This window comes from Mauremys reevesii, linkage group 1 (genome assembly GCF_016161935.1).
Source record: "Mauremys reevesii isolate NIE-2019 linkage group 1, ASM1616193v1, whole genome shotgun sequence".
Lineage (NCBI taxonomy): Eukaryota > Metazoa > Chordata > Testudines > Geoemydidae > Mauremys > Mauremys reevesii.
In genome coordinates this window covers 219,504,167-219,526,949 of record NC_052623.1, presented here as the reverse complement: position 1 = coordinate 219,526,949, position 22,783 = coordinate 219,504,167, and the positions used below count along the sequence as shown (strand labels likewise).

Below are 22,783 nucleotides of genomic sequence, written 5' to 3'. Positions count from 1 at the left end.
TGAAGTTAAACTCACTGACCAGTCACAAACTGTGCTTCTGATCCCCCACACTGATTATCGAGAAGCTGAAAAAAGAAATCAGAGCCCTCTTTATTGCATGCCAGTTCTCTGACTCCCAATCAGCACCTAAGTCCAGTACAGTGAGAGGTTATTTAAAAACTCTGCTCGCATACAAAATGTTTTTCTAACCCCAAAGGGTCAGCCACATTACAAGATCACTATAGGTTTGGATCTTACCCAAAATACCACACTGCCAGACAATCCTTTAGCATGGAACGACAAGACACGACACGAAAAAAGTTGTTAAATGGGAAAGCATGAGATGCATTCAGAAATCTATACATCAGGTTCTTAGCAGTATTGGTGAGTTGCTGGCTTGAAAGTCCATCTGGAAGACATTCACAGCTTGGATGGGTCATTCAGTCCTTTGTTCAAGGTTTCAGTTTGTAGAGAAGTTGCTCCAGAGGTAGGAGGAGGGATTGAAGACAAAATGGAGATGATGCAGCTGCCCTTTATATTCCTTTTGCCATGTGGCTTGTACTTCCTGTGTCCCAAACAGAAGCTTCACAGCACATGGCATGGAAAAGCCTCAGAGTTCTCAGTACACAGACACACACCTGCATGTCTTGCTGAATCAATAGGTTTATCCCCTTGATCAGGGGTGGGCAAACTACGGCCCACAGGCCACATCCAGCCTGCAGGATCGTCCTGTCTGGTCCCTGAGCTCCCAGCTGGGGAGGCTAGCCCCTCCCGCTCAGCTACGCCACCGTGTGGGCAGTGCTCTGGGGGCGGGGCTGTGCACTCCTGCGGGGCAGTGTGTCTGGCTCCGTGCGGTCTACGTGGCTGCCAGACACGCTGCTCTGAGTGGCATGGTAAGGGGGCAGGGGGGTTAGATAAGGGGCAGGGAGTCCCAGGGGGGCAGTCAGGGGACAGTTGGATGGGGTGGAGGTTCTGGGGGGACGGGGGGTTGGACAGTTGTGGGAGTCCTGGGGGTCTGTCAGTGGGTAGGGGGGTGGATAGAGGTCAGGGCAGTCAGGGGACAGGGAGCAGGGAGGTTGGGGAGGGGGTGGGGTCCTGAGAGGGCAGTAGGGGGGGGTCTCTGGAGGGGGCGGTCAGGGGACAAGGAGCAGGGGGGTTGGATTGCGCGGGGATTCTGAGGGGGGCAGTCAGGGGGCGGTAATTGGGAGGGGGCAGGGCCAGGCTGTTTGGGGACCCCAGTGTGGCCCTCGGGCTAAAAGGTTTGCCCACGCCTGCCCTTGATCCTTTCCATGGTCTCTTTGTACAGCTGATGGGCCATCAAAAAGCCTAGGCAGTGCTGACGCTAATATGTCTCACCCAGAAACGTTGCACAAGTCTGGAAATACAGATATACTCTACACATTTATAACTCACAATACAAAGGTGATACAAACATAGAAACAGAATTATCATACTTGGAAAAGCATAACATTTTCATTGGCACCTTACATGGCATATATAGCACGAGTTATTTCAATGTTATCTGGTATTAATAATAAAAAAATATAAAATGTCTCAATTTCATACAGGGTCACACTTGGTAAAGCCCCGCCCCCTATCCGACACCCCCCCATTTTTCACCCCGACTGCCCCCCTCAGAACCACCGACCCATCCAACCCTTGTCCCCTAACTGCACCCTCCAGAGACCCCCCCGCCCCTAACCACCCCCCCCAAGATCCCCTGGGACCCCACCCCTATCTAAGCTCCCGCTCCTTGTCCCCTGACCGCCCCTCCCAAGACCCCCACCCTAACTTCCCCTCCAGGACCCTATCCAACCCCTCCTGCTCTCTGTGCCCTGACTGCCCCAACCCATATCCCCACCCGCACCCCGACAGAACCTGGGACTCCGCCTATCCAACCCCCCTCGTTCCCCATCCCCAATCACCCCCACAACCACCTCCTGCTCCCTGTCCCCTGACTGCCCCCCCGGGACTCCCTGCCCCTTATCCAACCCCCTGGCCCTAGCCCCCTTCCCACAGCCGCGCGGCTCGCCGGAGCTAGACACGAGGTCCCTCAGGAGCGCGCAGACCGGCCCTCTTACCATGCCGCTCAGAGTGGTAGGAGCTTGCAGCCCCCCGCTGCAGCACTGCCCAGGAGCAGCGGGCCAGAGCGCTGGCGGCACAGCGTGATGAGGCTGCAAGGGGACAGTGGGGGCAGGGAGGGGGAGCCTCCCCGGATGGGAGCTTAGGGTCCGGGCAGGATGGGCCCACGGGCCGGATATGGCCTGCAGACCATAGTTTGCCCATCCCTGACTTACATGTTAGTTTGTGTTTTATCTTGCATTTCTTTTGTAAACAATTCTGACTTTTATGCCTCATTACCTGTAGTCACTTAAAATCTTTTTTTTGGTAGTTAACAATCTTGTTTTATCCAAGTAGTGTGTTTGGATTAAAGAGTGTTGGAAACTCCATTTGGGATGTAGCGCGGTGAAACCCCGCTCCTGCCCTGAAGAGTTAAAAACAGCCCTGGGAGGGGGCTGTGGCTGGAGAAAGCAGCTTTTAGGCTGGGCTGATTGGGGGAAGTGGCTGTAGCTGGGGCCATGCCCCAAACAGACTCAGCTGGCCCTATAATGGCAGAGAAGCCAGGGGCAGATAGAGTCTTTGTAGAGATGGGCCTGGCTGCAGGGAGCTAGAGACGGTACCTGAGTGAAGCAGGGCTGCGGAAAGGCAGAGGAGCTGGGGAGCTCCAGCCTGGAAAGCCCCAGGCTGCGGCCTAGCAGAAGGCAATAGGTACTGGGGGGTTGCAGAGGGCATCCCAGGGGTAGGCAAAGGCAGCAGGTCCAAACCCTCCTTGCCAGTGATGAGTAGGCTGATTGTGCAGTCTGCCCCAGGGTGTGGGGCTAGATGATGACTGGCAGTGGCCATATGCTGAGGCGAGGTAGGAATAATGGGTTGGGGTTCCCCGGGGAGGGGAGACCCTAAGACTGAGGGGTTACTGCCAGGGGGCAGCAGGTCCAGGGAAGGACACAGGGGCCAGAGGACAGGCAGATCACCGGCCTGCAGAGGGCGCTCCGGAGCTGAAATGAGCTAATTCCCAGAAGTCACCAGCAAGAGGCACCACAGGGGTGAGTCCACTCATCTACATGAGATAACAAGGCTGGTGCATGTCATTTTCCACTGATGAAATGACAGACTTCATATGAGCTTGCAGTGTTCAGTAGTGTGCTGGACAGGGAAAGATGCACATTTCTGGGGGAAAGTCTGGGACCAGAGAATTTTCTGGGGTTTTCCTGTGCTGCACTGTAACTTGTGAGTCATTGACTAGCAGCACTCAATACTGTGTAGCTGGGAACGAGTTACATGCTGAAGACTGTGTGTTAACAGCCCAGGAGTGTAAAAGTCACCCCAGCTTGGGAAACTGAGTGGACACAGCTGTTCAACAGTCCAGATTGCACTGTGGTTAATGTCACAGACACTCAATTTCAAAGAGGCTCCTAAAACAGAGAAAGTAAATCCATGTCGCAGAAATCCAGACAGAGGGCAAGTCTCCCTGGCACTGGTTCTTGCTGACAGAGAGTTCCAGAGACAAAGAGAGAGTCCTGGGGAAGCTGGGAACAGTAACCATGGGCTGGTGGGGTTCAGTGGAGAAAGGAAACAGGAAGGGCAGGGATATTACTAAATTCAGGATTTCAGCAGTACTAGATGTCAGGATAACACATTGCTGCCCATTGGAAAACATAATCCCAACTATACATATAAAATGATGAGGTCTAAATTAACTGTTTCCACTCAAGAGAGATCTTGGAGTCGTTGTGGATAGTTCTCTGAAAACATCCACTCAATGTGCAGCGGCAGTGGAAAAAAGCGAACAGAATGTTGGGAATCATTAAGAAAGGGATAGATAATAAGACAGAAAATATCATATCGCCTGTATATAAATCCATGGTACACCTACATCTTGAATACGGCTGTAGGAGCTGGATTTTATAATGTACTGTGAGAATTAATCAATTAATTAATTGCTTTCATCCTGTCAGTCAGCCTTTTTGAATAGCAGAAAAGAATGACAGACCAGAACAATCCTTCTGACTGATTATGGTCACCTTTTGTTTTAGGATAAGTTATAATGTCTACTATGGTTTCCTATATGTATTACAAATTAGGCACTCTAGTTATATATACATTTCTTTGTTTTAAGGTTTAGTAAGTAAGAGACAGGATTCTCTATTGTGTCTGTTAAGTAGATTAGAGAAAGATTGAAGGCAAGGTTTAATTTGCAATGCCTTTTTGCTCAATATAAAATACTACTGTTTGTATTCTCAATCAGTTTATGTGAATCAGGAAAAGATAAGGTGTAAAGGCCATTGTTAGAGCCAGAGTCGAGGAAGAAGAAGTAAAGAGACTTAAAGGACATCAAAGAATCATCAATGTGCATCCATAATGAAGATTGATGACTCTGAGGTAAAGGCTGGCACCCCTGAGGACAATTGATTAAATCAGAACAAAGGTCAGGATGACCCTCTTGAAGGTGTACTGGAATGTTTACATCAATTAAGAAATAACCGATCACAAACTGACAGCAAAATCCATAGACTTCAACAAAGGAAAAAAACCTGTAAGAACCAGGCTGTTTGGCCATGGGACTTTGGGTTCATCTTGCCACGCTCCAGGAGCATTGGATCGTGACCGACAAGAGCCAAGCTCCACACTTGTGCTTAATCTAACTGGCCATTAGATTGACTCAAGCTACAACAGACTGGTAACTATGAACATCACTGGCAGGAGAGAGAGAGAGTGCGTGAGACTAAAAATCATATGCTAACTGTTTTATTCTCAATAAATGCTGTGTATTTACCTTCCGCTATAAAGATCCCGTGTGCTTTGTAGGGGCATAACACTGTGTGCAGATGTAGTCACCCAATCTCAAAGAAGTTTACTTGAACAAACAGGTGATTTGACACTGTGCGATACTGCTCCTGTGCTCTGTTCCCAAAGTGTTCTGCAGCAGGGGAGGGTCTGTGGCAGTGTGTGTGTCACTGGCAGAAACAGGACTGAGCAGAGATGGCATTGTGGAGCTGGTGTGAACCCATTTCCCCTTCCAAGAACCGAGGGGACAGGAACCCTTACCCAGCGAGGTCACATTCTCATAGTTCTCCTGCATGACGTCTCTGTAGAGGGCTCTCTGAGCAGAGTCCAGCAGAGCCCACTCTGCCCTGGTGAAATACAAAGCCACCTCCTCGAAGGTCACCAGCCCCTGAAAGAGAGTCCTACACTCAGTAGCTGATGCCCCACTCACACTCCCACTATTTGGCTCCTCTCCCCCACAATCAAATGGAAGCTCTGGGTGGATCACAGTCAGAGTCCCACCTCCACCCCACTCAGAGCATCCTGGAAACACCAGGTTAAGGGGATGAAGAGAGAGCCCCTTATCTCTCTCAGCAGATCCATCACATGCCTACTAGCCACAGACTGATACAGGAGATGGAGCCTCTAGCAGGGACCAGGGAGAGCTCCCTGGTAGGAAGCCCAACACCCTCCTCATTGTGAGGAGCTGGATATGAAGGGAGGGGAATCTACCTTAAACCTCACTGGTGGGTGCCCCCTTCATATCTCACAGCAGTCGCTGGGTAGTCAGGTCAGGCTCCAGCACTGGGAGTCTGGTCAGTTTTCCTAACCCCATGTAGGTGGGTTATTTTCTGTTGCACAAATTAGGGTATTTCCACCTCCTAATCTCATGGGTCTGTTCCTAGAATCTGGGCCACTTATTAAACAACTCCCAGCAGGTTTGTCACAAGCTATCCTCCTCCTTTCCCCACCCTGTGCATTTTCTGCCCCGCCCCAACCTCCAAACCAGACTGCACAAACCTTCCCATCTCTGGTGTATTTGCTGTCCCTCTCCCTCCTGCAGGAACCCACCAGCAACCCCCAATAATCCCTACCTGAACAGGCTCCTCTGCCGCCATTTCTCTTACCTCTCCCATGGGAGGATGGGATGATCTGGAGCGAAACATGGATGTCATTCTGCAGCCTGTTTAGGTGAGAAGGGCAGTTGTGGGGGTTTCACATCACGACAGATATCCTAGAATCTACCATCCTGGGAAAATGGTTGATCTCTAAGCCCACAGAGAGGTTTTTAACCTCCCTTCTCCCTCCCCTCACCCCATAACAGTCTCTGAACACAAGACTTGAAAAGAACAGAACCAAAGGAGTCACTGTGGAGGATTCCCTCGGACACTGACTCCACAGTAGCCACACCCCAGCAGGGGGAATATGGAGTCAGGAACTGGCTTTTCTTCTGTCTGATTCTTTTTTGTTCACTGGAAAGTGATTCTGCCCAGGGATGCTGCAATACACGTGTCTGGGTGGATTAGAGAGCTGGAAATCTCTCCCCTCACTCATTTCTCCCACTGCGCCTTTCAGTCTCTCCTTCCCTGTCTGATCTCCCTGCCCCCCTGGCTGGGAAAGTCCCATTCCTGGATGCTTTGCTCTCCCATGGCTGGATTTTCTCCTGGCAATTGCTAATGGGAGGAGAAATGAGGAGGGGCTGTTTGTGCAGAGTCACTTTCATGCCAGTCCCCAGGACTTTCCCTGAGGTCTTTCAGTTACCTGGAGTCTCTGGCTCAGAATTTAGTATTAACAAGGCCCAGGGCTGCCCTAGGGGGCTAGGACCAGCTGGAGAAAGTCATCCCCTGGGCCATGCAGAGAAGCAGCTTTAATTAAGGTCACACCCCAGCACACAGCCCTTGCTGAGGAAGCAGCAGCAGTTAAGCCTGATCTCCCAGATCACAATGGAGGCTGTAGAGTCTGACCCAGGAAGCTGAACCCCAATATCCTGAGCAGAGAGGGACAGTGCATTTGAGCAGCTTCCCTCCTTTAGCTCTCTGGGGAGAGCAGCTAATGAGAGCCCCTCGTCACAGGGAGAATTGCTGATCTCATTTGCCCCACTGTCCATCTGGAGTCACTCCTTGTCTCTCTATGCAATGTCTCTAGATTAACAATGGTCTCAATGAAACCAGATTTCAGAAAGAATGAGTCCAGAATGCTGTGGAAGAGACCATTGTGTGGCAGTGCTGACCCCCTTCCCACCTCCCTCACCCCCCAGATCTAGGACAAAGACTGGGGGACATGAATATTCCCAATGGAACCGGACGTTCCTGCAATTTTCAAGAGGGGAGAAAAGAAAAATTTGTGATTTCACCTCACAGTGTTTGATAAGTGGATAGAAAGTTATCATGGTGACTGGGCATATGGCTTGGAACTGCCTGCCACTGCTTGGAGTCAGGATTCTGGCACAAACTGATCAGGGAGCAGGATCATGGTCAGTAGCAGCCCCCCAGTGAGGGGCCCCAAGACACCCAGAGCCCAGACCCCACAGCCAGGAGCCCCAGACACCCCAACCCCAGCCAGGGTCCCGTCAGCTATTCCCTGGCACCCAGTCCCCAGAGTCCCTGGCCAGGGACCCCAGATACTCCTCAGAGCCCCCACCAGCCACAATGAGAGCTGGACACTGGTGAAATGAAGAGAAAACGGGGCACAGTCGGGGGGAGGGGAACAGGGAACTTCTCAGGGATTTGAGGGAAGGGGGGGTCACCCTGGCTGTTGCTCGTTGCTCTCTAGAGAGAAAGGGGGCAGGACGGGGGGGTGGAGGGTCCCCATGGGAGGGGGCAGCGGTAAATCCGAGCGGATCTCAGCCCCCCCTCCTTTCTCTCCCCGCTCCTCGGGGGTCACCGGCTCTTCTCCTCCCCGGCCATGTCCGGGCTGCACAGACATTTTCCACCCGCCCCTTTCCCAGGCCTCTCCCCCCCCCCAGGCCTCACGCAGGGACCCCCATGGGGCCGGTCCCCTCCCCCCAGGATCCCCTCGTGGGGCCCCAGGGCAGAGCCTGGCCGGGCCCGGGGGTCGCTGGGCTCCTACGGGGGCAGCAGCTCCGAGCCCCACGTGGGCGCTGCCCCCCAGGGAGCAGATCCCGGCGCTGCGAGATCCCGGGTCCCCCCCCACGGACACTGGGGCAGAGTCACCGCCCGGCCCCGCCCCCGGGGCTCGCTCCGGTACCTGGAGGCTGCAGCTCCGCAGCCGGGCGGGCAGAGCCCGGGGCGGCCCTAGGGCGGCTCCAGCGGGAGCAGGCCCCGGGCCGGGCACATTAATGAAGGGCTCTCACCTGCCGCGATCTGCGCATGCCCAGAGCTCCAACAGCAGAAACACTTCTCCGGCCCCGGGAGAGGCTCCAACGGCCCCGCACGAGCCAGGCAGAACCGCAAAGCCTCGCGCGCGTTCGCAGTCCGAGCCCGGCCCCGGTTCCGGCTCCGCCTCCCCCGCCGATGTCACTTCCGCTCCAGGGAGAGTCAGGAACTACATCTCCCAGCCTGCTCCGGGAACGCTTTCACCCTCTCTGTCCCAGGCAAGGGAGCTGTAAGTGCGCATGCTCCGTGCGAGCCCCGGTGTACCGACAGAAACACGAACCGCTCCCGATTCGCTACTTTGGCTGCACGGAGCATGCGCGCCCGAACTGCGCATGCCCAGTAACCTCCGCTGTCGCCACTGCCCTCTCTCTGCCCTCACTTCTACTCACGATTTGCTGCCTGCTCTTTGGGGGCGTTTAAAATGCTCAAGGGGGCAAATCGCAGCGGGGGGGCTGCCAGGGTCTGAGCGGGGGACAGAAATTTACTGGCCAGAGGGGTTCAAGCTGCTCTAGGCAGCGGCAGGAGAGAGGATGAAGGGGAAAAATCGGGGGTGGGGGGTGGTAGCCGGGGTTAAGCGGGGGGGGGGGGAGACGCTGCCAGACCCTGTGCGGGGACAAAACCCCCGTTTAGGGAGGGGGTGGGGGGATGCACAGGCTGCACCCCCTCGGGATGAGCCACCTGCTGGGCTCACAGATCTGGGGGGGGTCGGGGTTGTGGGGGGTGCACAGGCTGTTTTCAGTTCTGCTGCCTGTCAGCCCCGGAGCAGGGGGCGGGTTCCTGGGGCTGGGTCTTAAAGGCACAGGCAGCCCAATTCCCAGACTGTCAAAGCTCAGACACTGCAGCTCCTCTCTATCCTGTACAAGTGCTGCAGGGCTCTTACTGCTCCAGCCAGAAGACTAAATGCGGGGAAATATTGTACAGACGCCCCCTCCCTCCCTCAAACTCTGCCTCTCACATTCTGACTATGTAAAAGTGTCTTCTATCAGTTTCTATGTCTATATGAAATCACTGCAGCTCCTTTCTCTTATACAACGTGCTGATTTGGTAACTCCCTCCCAGAGCCCACATGTCTGTACCCCCTCCTGTACCCGAATCCCCTGCCCCAGGTCAAAGCCTGCACCCATCACTCAAACTCTACATAGCCTGCAACCCTCCTGCACCCCCAACTCCATCCCAGAGCCTGCACCCCAAACAGGGCCGGATTAACCTGTTGTGGGCCCGGTGCTAAACATATTTGTGGGTCCCCATGGGGGAAATGGGGACATGAGGCATGGGGCAGAGTCCTCAGAGCGAGGGGCTGACTGGGGGCAATGGGATATGAGTCATGGCACGGCAGGGACAGCCCCACTCCACCCAGCCCAGTACAAGGGCACTCTTTACAAACCAGGAGCTGCCAGACCCACGCTGTCCAGCCCAGCCCTGCACTGCCATTGTACTTCTTCCCCTTGGGGGTGGGCCCATGCTGCACCATGCTACCCCCTGCCCAGCACCCCTCCGGCTCCCTACGCGCAGTGGCACACCACCCAGAGACCCCCACAAACCCCCTGCCCAGCACCCCTCCGACTCCCTATGCCCAGTGCCACACCACCCAGAGACCCCCACAAACCCCCTGCCCTGTACCCCTCTGACTCCCTTTGCCCAGTGCCACACCACCCAGAGACCCCCACAAACCCCCTGTCCAGCACCCCTCCGACTCCCTATGCCCAGTGCCATGCCACCCAGAGACCCCCACAAATCCCCTGCCCTGCACCCCTCTGACTCCCTTCGCCCAGTGCTGCACCATCCAGAGACCCCCACAAACCCCCCTGCCCAGTGCACTCCCAGATCACTCCCCCACCCACTCAGAACCCCCACAGATCCTCTCACTGACCAGTGCCCCCAGCTGAAGACCCCACAGCCCTCCCACAACTGCACAGTGCCCCACACCTTCCCACCCAGAGGCCCCTACAGAGCCCCTCACTGTCCAGTGCCCCCACCACCACAACTGCAGTGACCCGCACAGACCCCACACTTCCCAGCGCCCACACACACACAGATCTCCCCCACTGACAGCCCCCAACACATAGATCTCCCCACCCCCCCAGTGCCCAGCACCTACCCAGACCCCCTAGAGACCTACTCTCCCACACCCTAACCCCCAGCCACAGTAGCCAGCCCTGATGGGAGGTGACTGTGGCTGCGAGGCTGAGATGGCAGTGCAGCCAGAACTGGTCCTGGGGCAGGATAACTCTGGCCTCTTGGGAATGGTGGAAGCAGCCAGGCTGGAGCAGGAGCAGAGCCTACCCAGGCCAGGCTCTCTCAGGACCCAGCTGAGCCTCCCCCCTCCCCGACTGTTCCCTGTGAGTGGCTGAGACTGGCCCAGCCTCTGCACCAGTCCCAGGTGGCTCTTCCCCCAGGGAGGCAGGTGGGGCCCCACAGGTCCCAGGCAGTGGAGACAGCTCAGAGCTGGAGCAGTGCTGGGTAGTGGGGCAGATCCCTGAGACGTGACTCCCGCGATCCTACCCAGCCCACCCACACCCATTGGCCCCGTGGCCAGCAGCCTTGCAGAGCACACACCTCTCTCTCTCCCTGCTTTCCTATCACCAGTTATGTTACTACAGGAATGAAATCGAGACATCCCGTAAAACAGCTAGTTCCACATTGTTATAACAGATAATTACAAAGACTAAAGTACATGCTTTACTATAATTAGGACCAGGCAACCCAAGATGAAAACTACACCGTGGCAGAGTCCTACAACCAGGTATTTGAGGCCAATCCCTTTATCAATGGAATCCTCAACCAAAATATGAGGAAGGAGACGAGTCACCCTCAAACTTTTGACAATAGCTCAAGGTCAGACACCAAGAAGACCAGCGCCATTCGTATTCTGGTTTTGGATAAAATACTTGATCTTGCCTACATCATAGAAACCTTCCTCTCTCCCAAGTCTACACCCCACTACACCCTTTAGCGATAAAGTAACCATTAAAGAAGTTCTGAATCAGTCGTCTTTCTTCCCAATTTAGGTTTAACAATAAAGCTGCAACCTAAGTAGCTATGGGAGATGACAGTGCAACTACTAGGTATTGGTGGGGGAAAAGTGTGCTACTAATGTCCTGGATATACTGGCAGGGCCGGCTTTAGGCTAATTCAACCAATTCCCCTGAATCGGGCCCTGCCCCTAAGAGGGTCCCGTGCCCAAGCCCCGGTTCGGTGTATTGGCAAGAGTCAGTGCACTGTACCGGGGTGGCCCGGCTTCTCCAGGGGACAATTTAAAGGGCCTGGGGGCCCTTTAAATTGCCACCACTGCCACACTGCTGGAGCCATGGGGTAGGGCTGGTGGGATCTGTGGGCTACTTATGTAACCCCTTTGGGGTCTAGAGAGCATGGCCCCTTTAAATCTTTTTCCCAAAGGGGGAGGGGGAGAGTAAAAAAAAAGGAGGGAAACTCCAGGGGGCAGGGCTGAAGCTGGAGGGAGAGAGAGGAGAAGCAGCATGGCTGGCCCTGGGGAAGGAAGCAGAGAGAACCTGCTGGAGGCCTGAGGAGGACAAGCCTGATCGGGGACAGCCCACGACAGGAGCCAGGAGAAGTCCTGTGCCGGGGGGAATCGCCCGAGAAGGACAGGCCAGAGCTGGACCCAGTATCACGGCTGCCCGGAGCTGCCTGGGGCTGTGAGTACTGGGGCTTGTGACTCCGCACTGGGAATAAGGAGGGAGGCTGTTAGATAGTTAAGTGGGGAGGTGGCCGCTCTGTGGGGCTTTGCAGAGAGCGTCAGAAGAGGCACCGGAGGGGTTTGCTGGGGAGAGTTCACTGGCGCTGAAGACGACCAGGAGCACCCAAGACTCACCACCGGACTGGAACTTTGCTCAGGCCTCCTGAACACTGTGTACAGACACATTGCTCGGTATCTGCCCTGTCAGACTGTGCTACCGCTGGGTCCGTGGGGCCTTGGTTTGAATGCAGCCCTGTTTTCCTGCTCCCCCTATATTTCCCCTTGTTGTTTTTCTCCTCCCAGCCCTCTGTAAATAAATATCTCCCTTTGTTATATAGACTGTGCTTTTCCTGTGGGTGGGTGTGTTCACTCTGGGGGGTTGGAACAGGTGCCCCTGGGGTGGAAGGGATTTCTCCTGCTGCATTCCTGCGCGCGCCTTCTCTTGGCCAGAGCTGCCTGCAGAGCAGACTCCATCTTGGCCATGAGGGCGCTAAAGTTACACTTGGTGGCCCGTACGGGGATTTGCAGCACACACACACACATACCCACACCCCTACGTTGCGCACCCTGGGCTTTTTCTTCACAGAGAAAAGAAACTCCTGAGTGACTTTCATCTCAGTAAAAAAAAAAAAATGGAGAGAGGATTATTAGAAGACCTGTGCCGAGGGGCACGAATCCCAGTAACCAAAGCTGTGCTGGTGGCGGGGTTCCCAGAAGAGATGGAACCAAATGAGATTGAGGAGAGCTTAGATGCAGCTGAAATACTGGGGAGGGTAAAGGTCCACACCCGTATTTACAACCGCAAAGTGAAGGGCATGGTAGCACTATGTACTCACTCCAAGGAAGCAGATCTTGACAAAGTGCCCAAAGAGGTGAAAGTAGAAGGTATCCCCTGGACAATTCTCGGCGCAGAGCAGTCCCCTCCTAGTGTGCCTGAGTCACTTGAGGTGGATTCTTTAGCACAGAAATTGCAAGCTCTGATGGTAGATGAGAAGCGGACAAGAGAAGAATTAATTTTAGCATTAGGAGGGGCTCCAACACCTGCAGCACCCAGCCTGGTGGGATGGGCCAAAGAGCTGGGAAATGCTCTCAAAGATGCATTGAAGCCGGTGCATGAAAATGCTCCATACAAGCGGTTACGTTCATTCTCGGGGGTGTCACCTGTACCCTCAGGGGAGGATGATTATGAAACATGGAGGGATTTTACGGTGCCACTTGTCCAAGAGTGGGAATGCTCTGATGCTGAGAAGCGGAAACGGGTGCTTGAGAGTCTAAGGGGACCTGCCATGCGAATTATCCGAACCCTGAAAGACTCACAACCAGCTGCCACAGTGCAAGACTATTTAACCGCTCTTGAGAGTGTCTATGGTGCTACTGATAGCAGTGAAGACCTGTATTATCGTTTCCGCCATACCTATCAGGAGCCCCACGAACGATTGTCTGATTTCATCAGGAGACTAGAGGATTTGCTACAGCAGGTAGTGCGGAAGGAGGGCATCCCCACCAAGCGCATTGATTTCGCTAGGTTGGACCAAATCCTCCGGGGCACCCGACAAGATGGGTTGATGTTGTGGAAACTGCAGCTGAGGGAGCGGGCCCAAAACCCACCCCCATTCCACAAGCTCATTCGAGAGATACGTGAGGAGGAGGACCGATTGTTGCAAGCGGATGCAGTGTTGCAGCCGAAGATGGCAGGAGTCACACCACCACAGTGCTTGGAGAGATGGAGGATGCCCCATCAGTGGCAGCAGCACTGAGAGATTTGACCGAGAAGTGGCCATGATGAAAGCTCAGGGACATACTGTGCCATCCTCAAGAGAGGAGAGTAGCAGAAGGGGTGATAGCCAGCGTGAAGGTTTCTGTTATAACTGTGGAAGAGATGGTCACTATGCCTTCGACTGTCAAAACAAGACAGATCATGCAAGGGTATCTCAGAGATTGCAGCAGACCATTAGGAGGCTTCAGGGAAACACCAACAGGGCTTGGGGAAGGAGCAACCCAAGACCCTGAAATTCCAAGGCTCCCCAGAAAAAACCACAAACAGAGGCTACCCACGTGGGCTGATAGGCCCCCAAGCTATAGTACCTGTTCGTGTAGAAGGACGATTGTGTGAAGCATTGCTGGACAGTGGATCACAGGTCACCATACTTTATGAATCCTACTACCGAGAACACCTGCAGCACTTGCCCCTGCGTCCCCTGTCTGGCCTGACAGTCTGGGGAATTGGCTGTGACTCCTGCCCCTATCGGGGATATATCCTGTTAAATGTTCAGTTCCCAAAGAATGTTGCGGGGGTAAACCAGGAAATAGAAACTTTGGCACTGGTCTGCCCAGATCCAAAGGGAAGAACGTATGCACCTTTAATCCTAGGGACAAATGCAAACCTGTTCCAGAGGTTGGCGTGGAAATGCCGTGAGATGGCAGGGAACAACTATCTGCAGGAGCTGCCAATGCATGCGTTATGTAAAGCTGCATACCAGCGAGCCAGGGGGCCCCCATCCCAAGAGAAGACCAAGGCTAGGCCTTTTGGGAGGGATAGTTTCCAGTTTGGGGATTCCCCCATTCCTGCTGAGTGGAAGGACCGCCTGTGTGAGAAGTTAATCAAGAGGAAGGCTGTTTTCTCTATGCACGAATGGGATGTTGGGTGTGCACATGATGTGGAGCACCATATCCAAATGCAGGATGGTCGGCCTTTTCGAGAGAGGTCGAGACGATTAGCCCCCGCTGATATTGAAGATGTGAGGCAGCACCTACAGGAACTGGTTCAAGCAGGTATCATTGAGGAATCCAGGAGCCCCTACGCATCGCCGATCGTCGTAGTACGAAAGAAAAGTGGAAAGGTGCGCATGTGCGTCGACTATCGCACTCTGAACCAGCGGACGATCCCTGACCAATACACAATGCCCCGGGTGGATGACGCTTTGGATAGCTTGAATGGTAGCTGCTGGTTCTCTGTCCTTGACCTCCGCAGTGGATACTATCAAGTGCCCATGGCACCCGAGGACCGGGAGAAGACAGCATTCATCTGCCCTTTAGGATTTTACCAATTTAATCGCATGCCTCAAGGAGTATCTGGAGCTCCAGCCACATTTCAGCGACTCATGGAGCGGGTGGTAGGGGACATGCACCTGTTGGAGTGTCTGGTATACCTGGATGACATTATAGTGTTCGGGCGCACTTTAGAAGAACACGAGACTCGGCTGTGCAAAGTCCTGGATCGTTTGGAACAGGCTGGCCTCAAGTTATCCTTAGACAAGTGCATCTTCTGCCAGACATCCGTGCGGTATGTGGGACACATAGTGTCTGCAGATGGTATAGCTACAGACCCAGAGAAGGTGAAGGCGGTAACTACCTGGCCGAGGCCCACAACTCTCAAGGAATTAAGGTCATTTCTGGGATTCTGTGGCTATTACCGCAAGTTTATCAAGAATTTTTCGCACATCGTACATGCACTCACAGAGCTCACCAAGGGATACCCCCCCACAAATAAGAAGAAGGGGAACTCACCTCGCCATAAATACTTCAATGTGGGTGCACCTTTTGGAAAACGGTGGACTGCTGAGTGTGAAGAAGCTTTCCATAAAATCATTCAACAGCTCACGCAAGCACCTGTTTTGGTGTACGCTGATCCCACCCAGCCGTATGAACTTCATGTTGATGCAAGCTACACTGGTTTAGGCGCTGTCCTTTATCAAGAGCGTGAGGGCAAACTCCGACCGGTAGCATTTGCAAGTCGAGGTCTCACACCGCCTGAGAGAAACTACCCTGCACATCAAGTGGAGTTCCTGGCATTGAAATGGGCCATCACAGAGAGGTTCCATGACTACCTCTATGGGGCCAAGTTCACTGTAAAAACTGATAATAACCCTTTGACATACATCAAGACAACAGCAAAATTATCCGTAGCAGGACACCGGTGGTTAGCGGCACTCTCTGCCTATGATTTCACTCTGCAGTATCGACCCGGTCGAACAAACATGGATGCAGATGCCTTGTCTCGGCAACCTCACTCTAAGGATTTATTACTCAATGATCAGATGAATGTGGGGACCTCTGAACTGAGAGCTTTATGCCAACGGGTATCCATTGTGGAGGAAAATCCACAGCCAATGGAGAACGGGCAATTGACTGTCTGGGTGCACCACCAGAAGCCATACCCATAGCCTACTCAAGTTTTACTAGAGTACTGGACCCACAGCTGCCCAAACTAAAGGATCGAGAGGTAGAGTACGCCCAGCGAGCTGATCCACGGATGAAGGACATCCTTTATGCATTGGAACTGGGTAAATAGCCGAGGGCTTTTCGACCGAGTCACCCAGAGGAGGCCCTTTTGCTGAAAGAATGGGATCGCTTATTGGTTCGGGATGGACGACTTTACCGAGGGCAGAAGCATCCTCAGAGGCCTCACCATAAGCAGTTGGTGCTACCGCAGAAGTACCGGCAAGGCGTGCTAGAGGCCTGCCACGATCGAATGGGGCATCTGGGAATCGAGCGGTTGGAGGCCCTAGTTAAGGCAAGATTCTATTGGCCCCGAATGGGGCCTGACATCGCCCACCATATTCGCACCTGCACCAGATGTATCCAGCGAAAGACTCTGCCTAAGCAGGCAGCTCCTCTTGTCAGCATCACAAGTTCTGCACCCATGGAGCTTGTCTTTATGGACTTTCTGTCATTAGAGCCTGACCGCCGGGGTACTGCAAATATCTTGGTGGTCACTGACCATTTTACTCGTTATGCCCAGGCTTATCCCACCAAAGATCAAAAAGCTTCCACGGTTGCCAAGATCCTGTGGGAAAAGTTCTTCGTCCACTATGGGTTGCCCGCCCGACTACACTCAGATCAGGGACGGGATTTTGAAAGTCGATTAATAAAAGAACTTTGTAAGATCATGGGGATAAAAAAATCACGCACCACCCCTTATCATCCCCAAGGGGATCCACTACCAGAACGATTCAACCGCACGCTACTGAACATGCTGGGAACTCTGGAGCCTCAGCAGAAAAAATACTGGAGCCAGCACGTAGAGCATTTGGTTCATGCATATAACTGCACTCGACACGATGCAACTGGGTTCACACCATACATGTTAATGTTCGGTCGAGAGGCCCGGTTGCCGATCGATCTCTGTTTTGAAGTGTCTTCAGATGGGGCACTCCCAAAAACATACTTGGGGTATGTGGCGCGCTTAAGAGATCAACTGAAAGAGGCATATCGAATAGCGACGCAAGCAGCTGGTCACCAGAATCAAAAGAATAAAACCCGATATGATCAGCGAGTGAGGCAACAGGAGATTCGGGTTGGTGACCGAGTTTTGGCCCGAAATCTCGGCCTACAGGGAAAACACAAAATTGCAGATCGTTGGGAGTCACACCCGTACATTATAGAGAAGAAACTTGGGGATCTACCAGTGTATCGCATACGCCCTGAGGGCAGTCGCGGCCCCACCAAAACTCTCCACCGGAATCATCTGTTACCTATAGGACAAGTATTGTTTCCCTGTGAGGATGTTTCCACAGATTCTGAGACTCCCGGACCTGCAAGTCGGACACGGTCCCAACGACGGAAATATACCCGTCCTCTGCAAACACCCAGCTCCTCGGAGAGTGAGGATGAAATAGGGTTTGGTGAACATCCAGTTGGGAATGACCTGACCCTAATGGATCCTTTTGTTGTCACGCAAAGAGATGGTGAAGGGGAAGACCCCACACTGAGCATTCCCGAGGCCTCACTGTCCCAAGCTGTGGAGACCCCCCAAGAACATGATGAGGAAGGTTCAGTGCAGGCAGAGAACCCTGTACCCCAAACAGCCACTTTAAACCCAGATGCACTTGAATTTGTACCTCAAGGACCCATCATCTTGCCTCCATGTCCAGTGGTGTCACCTCAGCCAACATCCGACAGCCAGCCTAGACGTTCCTCTAGGGAAGGGAAGCCCAGGTGTGTGCTGACGTATGATCGTTTAGGGGAACCCAGTGACCTACAGCTTCCTGGGGTGCCACGGGGGGCGAGCTGCCTCATGGGAAACCTGTTCCACCCCTCGGGGTCCTGTGGGATGGATGATGGGAATGCTTCTGACGAATGGGGGCCCTGGGTCTCCTGCTGGGGATCCATGGCTTAAAGTTGTCTACCTTGATGGGGACATCAAGAATTATTTCTTTTGGGGGGGGAGAGTGTAACCCCTTTGGGGTCTAGAGAGCATGGCCCCTTTAAATCTTTTTCCCAAAGGGGGAGGGGGAGAGTAAAAAAAAAGGAGGGAAACTCCAGGGGGCAGGGCTGAAGCTGGAGGGAGAGAGAGGAGAAGCAGCATGGCTGGCCCTGGGGAAGGAAGCAGAGAGAACCTGCTGGAGGCCTGAGGAGGACAAGCCTGATCGGGGACAGCCCACGACAGGAGCCAGGAGAAGTCCTGTGCCGGGGGGAATCGCCCGAGAAGGACAGGCCAGAGCTGGACCCAGTATCACGGCTGCCCGGAGCTGCCTGGGGCTGTGAGTACTGGGGCTTGTGACTCCGCACTGGGAATAAGGAGGGAGGCTGTTAGATAGTTAAGTGGGGAGGTGGCCGCTCTGTGGGGCTTTGCAGAGAGCGTCAGAAGAGGCACCGGAGGGGTTTGCTGGGGAGAGTTCACTGGCGCTGAAGACGACCAGGAGCACCCAAGACTCACCACCGGACTGGAACTTTGCTCAGGCCTCCTGAACACTGTGTACAGACACATTGCTCGGTATCTGCCCTGTCAGACTGTGCTACCGCTGGGTCCGTGGGGCCTTGGTTTGAATGCAGCCCTGTTTTCCTGCTCCCCCTATATTTCCCCTTGTTGTTTTTCTCCTCCCAGCCCTCTGTAAATAAATATCTCCCTTTGTTATATAGACTGTGCTTTTCCTGTGGGTGGGTGTGTTCACTCTGGGGGGTTGGAACAGGTGCCCCTGGGGTGGAAGGGATTTCTCCTGCTGCATTCCTGCGCGCGCCTTCTCTTGGCCAGAGCTGCCTGCAGAGCAGACTCCATCTTGGCCACGAGGGCGCTAAAGTTACACTTAAAAAGTCTGTGGCTCCCGTTGCTTCTATCGCCCCAGCCCTTTAAATAGCCACTGGAGCCCCGCCACTCCCCCAGGGCTCCGGCAGCTGTGTACATGGCCAGGGCTGTGGAAGCAGGGGAGCCCCAGGTGGCTGCTGCTACTCTGGTGGGGGAGGGAGGAGGAGGAGGGAGCACTTACCATACCGGGTGGTCTGTACCCCCTGTACCTGCACCCCTTGCCCTGCCTGCAGCCAGTCCCATGTCCACTGGTGCCCTGCAATTCCCTGGGCAGTAACCCTGCACACCTGCTTCAATGATGGGAGAAGAGAGCAGCTGGTACCCATGTGCACACCCTAGGGTGACCAGACATCAAGTGTGAAAAATCAGGATGGGGTGGAGGTTAATAGGATCCTATATAAGAAAAAGACTCCAAGATTGGGACTGTCTCTATAAAATTGGGACATCTGGTCACCCTAGCACACTCCCAGGGAGTGGCGGGGACCCACACATGTGAAGCGGAGTTCATTTCTAGTTCAGTCCCATCTTTTTAAAAAAGAACTGTAGGTAGTGTTAACATACAGCCATATTTTCCCGGACATGTCAGACTTTTTGGTTCTTAAATTGCTGTCCGGGAGGAATTTTTAAATCTGGAAATATAGTAACCCTATTGGTACCAGAAATACATATTCTGGCACATCCCTTAAATCAGAACTTTTTATAGGGAACCGGTTGCTAAGAAAGGAAAGGCTTTTTTTTCCCACCTTTTTTTCCTTTTTTTTAAAGTCATCCCTGCTGGGGCCCCGCCGAAAATGTTTGAATTGGGTGGGCCCCAAACTTCCTAAAGCCGGCCCTAACTAGTCTGTTCAGTGTTATAGCTTTTAATATGCTACTGCAAACACTGTAATAGAGCATTAATGTCTCAATGTACTGTAGCTTGTTTTAACTTACTGTAATACTAGAAGTGGTGCATGTGACTATTGCCGTAACGAGGGCAAGGAGAGTGAGGCACTTGCCTCGGGCACGGAAAGTGAGGGGCTCAGAAAGTCTCTCCTTCAGCGGCAATTCGGCAGCAAGTCCTTCCCTCTGAGAGGGACTGTGGTACTCGTTGCCGAAGTGCCGCTGGTCGTCTTCAACGGAGAGGGGCGGCGCATATAGCTCTTTTGCAGAAATTCGTTGGTGGATCCTTCCCTCCAATAGGGAAGAGCCAGACATGCTGCCTCTGTTCCTTGCCTTGTGTGCCAAAAATCCCTAGTTATGGCTCTGCATGTGAAGCTCTCTTAAAAGCTGACACTACAGTAGTGATATTCCCAAGCCAGCATGCATAGGGCTGGGAGTGGGGAAGGGGAGTGCATTTAGGTATACCCCCAAACCTTACCTCCCTTTTCACGTACTCACACACAAACGAGTGAAAGAGCGCGCCTCACTCATCCAATAGGTCAATTTGGCACATTAGCCAGGAGGAAGCAGATCGTGAGCATTTTTGACCGCAAAGCCCATCCCTCCAGATTTGCAACCATCCCCGGACCAGTGACAGGGGCACAACCATCCCCGGAACAGTGACAGGTGCACAACCATCCCTGGACCAGTGACATGTGCATAGGGAGCCAAGTCATTGGAAATAATCAAGGAGGAAGCCAGTGGAAAAAATGAATGGGGCCACTCTGGTTACCACTTTGGGGTCAGGGGCGTCCTCTGTACCCCCCAAACCTTACCTCCCTTTTCACTTATTCACACTGTGACGAGGCAGTTCTGGCGGTACCAAAGTGAGAGTGCCAGTTCAGGACAAATTGCTCAAACAGGGCAGTTACAGCCCTCGGCTGGGGGTTTTCCACCTCTAAGGCAACCCAAACCAGCCAGACAAAAAGGACTTTGGTTTCACCGCACTGGGTAACACAAGTCACACAAACAATGTCCTTAGACACTCCAGTCTCCCAGTATCACCACCAGACCCACTCGTCCTGGGAATGAATGGTTATGAAAACCAACACCCCAATAAAAGAAAACGGTTCTCTCGATCCCAAAGGACCAAGCCCCAGCCCCAGGTCAATATACACATCTGATCTTACCCACAAATCACGCTGTTGCCAATCCTTTAGAATATAAAATCTAAAGGTTTATTCATAAAGGGAAAAAGGTAGAGATGAGAGCTAGAATTGGTTAAATGGAATCAATTACATAGAGTAATGACAAAGTTCTTAGTTTAGGCTTGTAACAGTGATGGAGTAAACTGCAGGTTCAAATCAAGTCTCTGGAGAACATCCCCCGCTGGGATGGGTCACTAGTCCCTTGTGTAGAGCTTCATTTCCTAGCAAAATCCCTCCAGAGGTAAGAAGCAGGACTGAAGACAAGATGGAGATGAGGCATTAGCCTTATATAGGCTTTTCCAGGTGTAAGAACCTCTTTGTCCTTACTGTGGAACATTACAGCAAAATGGAGTCTAGAGTCACATGGGCAAGTCCCTGCATACTTTGCTCAGTTACAAGGCGTATCTGCCTTCTCTCCATGGGTCGATTGTGTAGCTGATGGTCCTTAATAGGCCATCAAGTGAACTTATCAGAGCTAACACCAACTTGTCTGCGGTGTCACCCAGAAGCAAAGCACAAATACAAAATACAGACAGTACAGAGCCAATACTTATAACTTCAACTACAAAATGATACAGACAGCATAATCATAACCACCAACCCATAACCTGGTCTTAGCCACCGTATATGACCACCTTTACCTAAGATTTGGTGCCACTACAGGACCTTGGTTGCAAACCATGTTCTAAATGGTCCCAGTTTATATCAATAATGTCACACACACACAAACGAGTGAAAGAGTGTGCCTCACTCATACAATAGGTCAATTTGGCACATTAGCCAGGAGGAAGCAAATCGTGAGCGTTTTCGACCACAAACCCCATCCCTCCAGATTTGCAACCATCCCTGGACCAGTGACAGGGGCATAGGCAGCCAAGTCACTGGAAATAATCAAGGAGGAAGCCAGTGGAAAAAATGAAAGGGGCCATTCTGGTTATCACCTTGGGGTCAGGGGCGTCCTCTGTACCCCCAAACCTTACCTCCCTTTTCACGTATTCACACACAAAACAGTGAAAGCATGCACCTCACTCATCCAATAGGTCAATTTGGCACATTAGCCAGGAGGAAGCAAATCGTGAGCGTTTTCGACCACAAACCCCATCCCTCCAGATTTGCAACCATCCCTGGACCAGTGAAAGGGGCACAGCCAACCCTGGACCAGTGACAGGGGCACAGCCAACCCTGGACCAGTGACAGGTGCGTAGGCAGCCAAGTCATTGGAAATAATCAAGGAGGAAGCCATTGAAAAAAATGAATGGGGCCACTCTGGTTATTACCTTGGGGTCAGGGGAGTGCTCTGTACCCCCAAACCTTACCTCCCTTTTCATATATTCACACACAAAAAAGTGAAAGAGCATGCCTCAAGCATCCAAAAGATCAGGGTTCGGCAACCTTTCAGAAGAGCTGTGCCGAGTCTTCATTTAGTCTCTCTGATTTAAGGTTTTGCATGCCAGTAATACATTTTAATATTTTTAGAAGGTCTCTTTTTATGGCTATAATATATAACTAAACTATTGTTGTATATAAAGAAAATAAGGTTTTTAAAATGCTTAAGAAGCTTCATTTAAAATTAAATGAAAACGCAGAACCCCCCAGACCCCTGTAATAGGTCAATTTGGCACATTAGCCAGGAGGAAGCAGATCGTGAGTGTTTTTGACCACAAACCCTATCCCTCCTGATTTGCAACCCCATGGATCAGGCGGCAGCAAGTCCTGAGCAGGAGCCCGGATGGTTACGTTGTGTGGCAGAAACTGCAACTGGTTGCAAAACGGGAGGGTTTCGAAATGTGTCGGTGCACCTGTGAGACCCATTAACCCCCCTGTGCCCGGCCCGGGCCCTGCTCCCGCTGCGGAGCTGCAG

General features: G+C 52.9%; 1 protein-coding gene across 1 annotated transcript in view; it reads left to right on the top strand.

Moving 5' to 3' along the window:
• LOC120370544 (zinc finger protein 420-like) overlaps positions 1 to 22,783 on the top strand; it is a 339,196-nt gene that overhangs the window by 62,424 nt on the left and 253,989 nt on the right. The gene's annotated exons all lie outside the window — the stretch shown is intronic.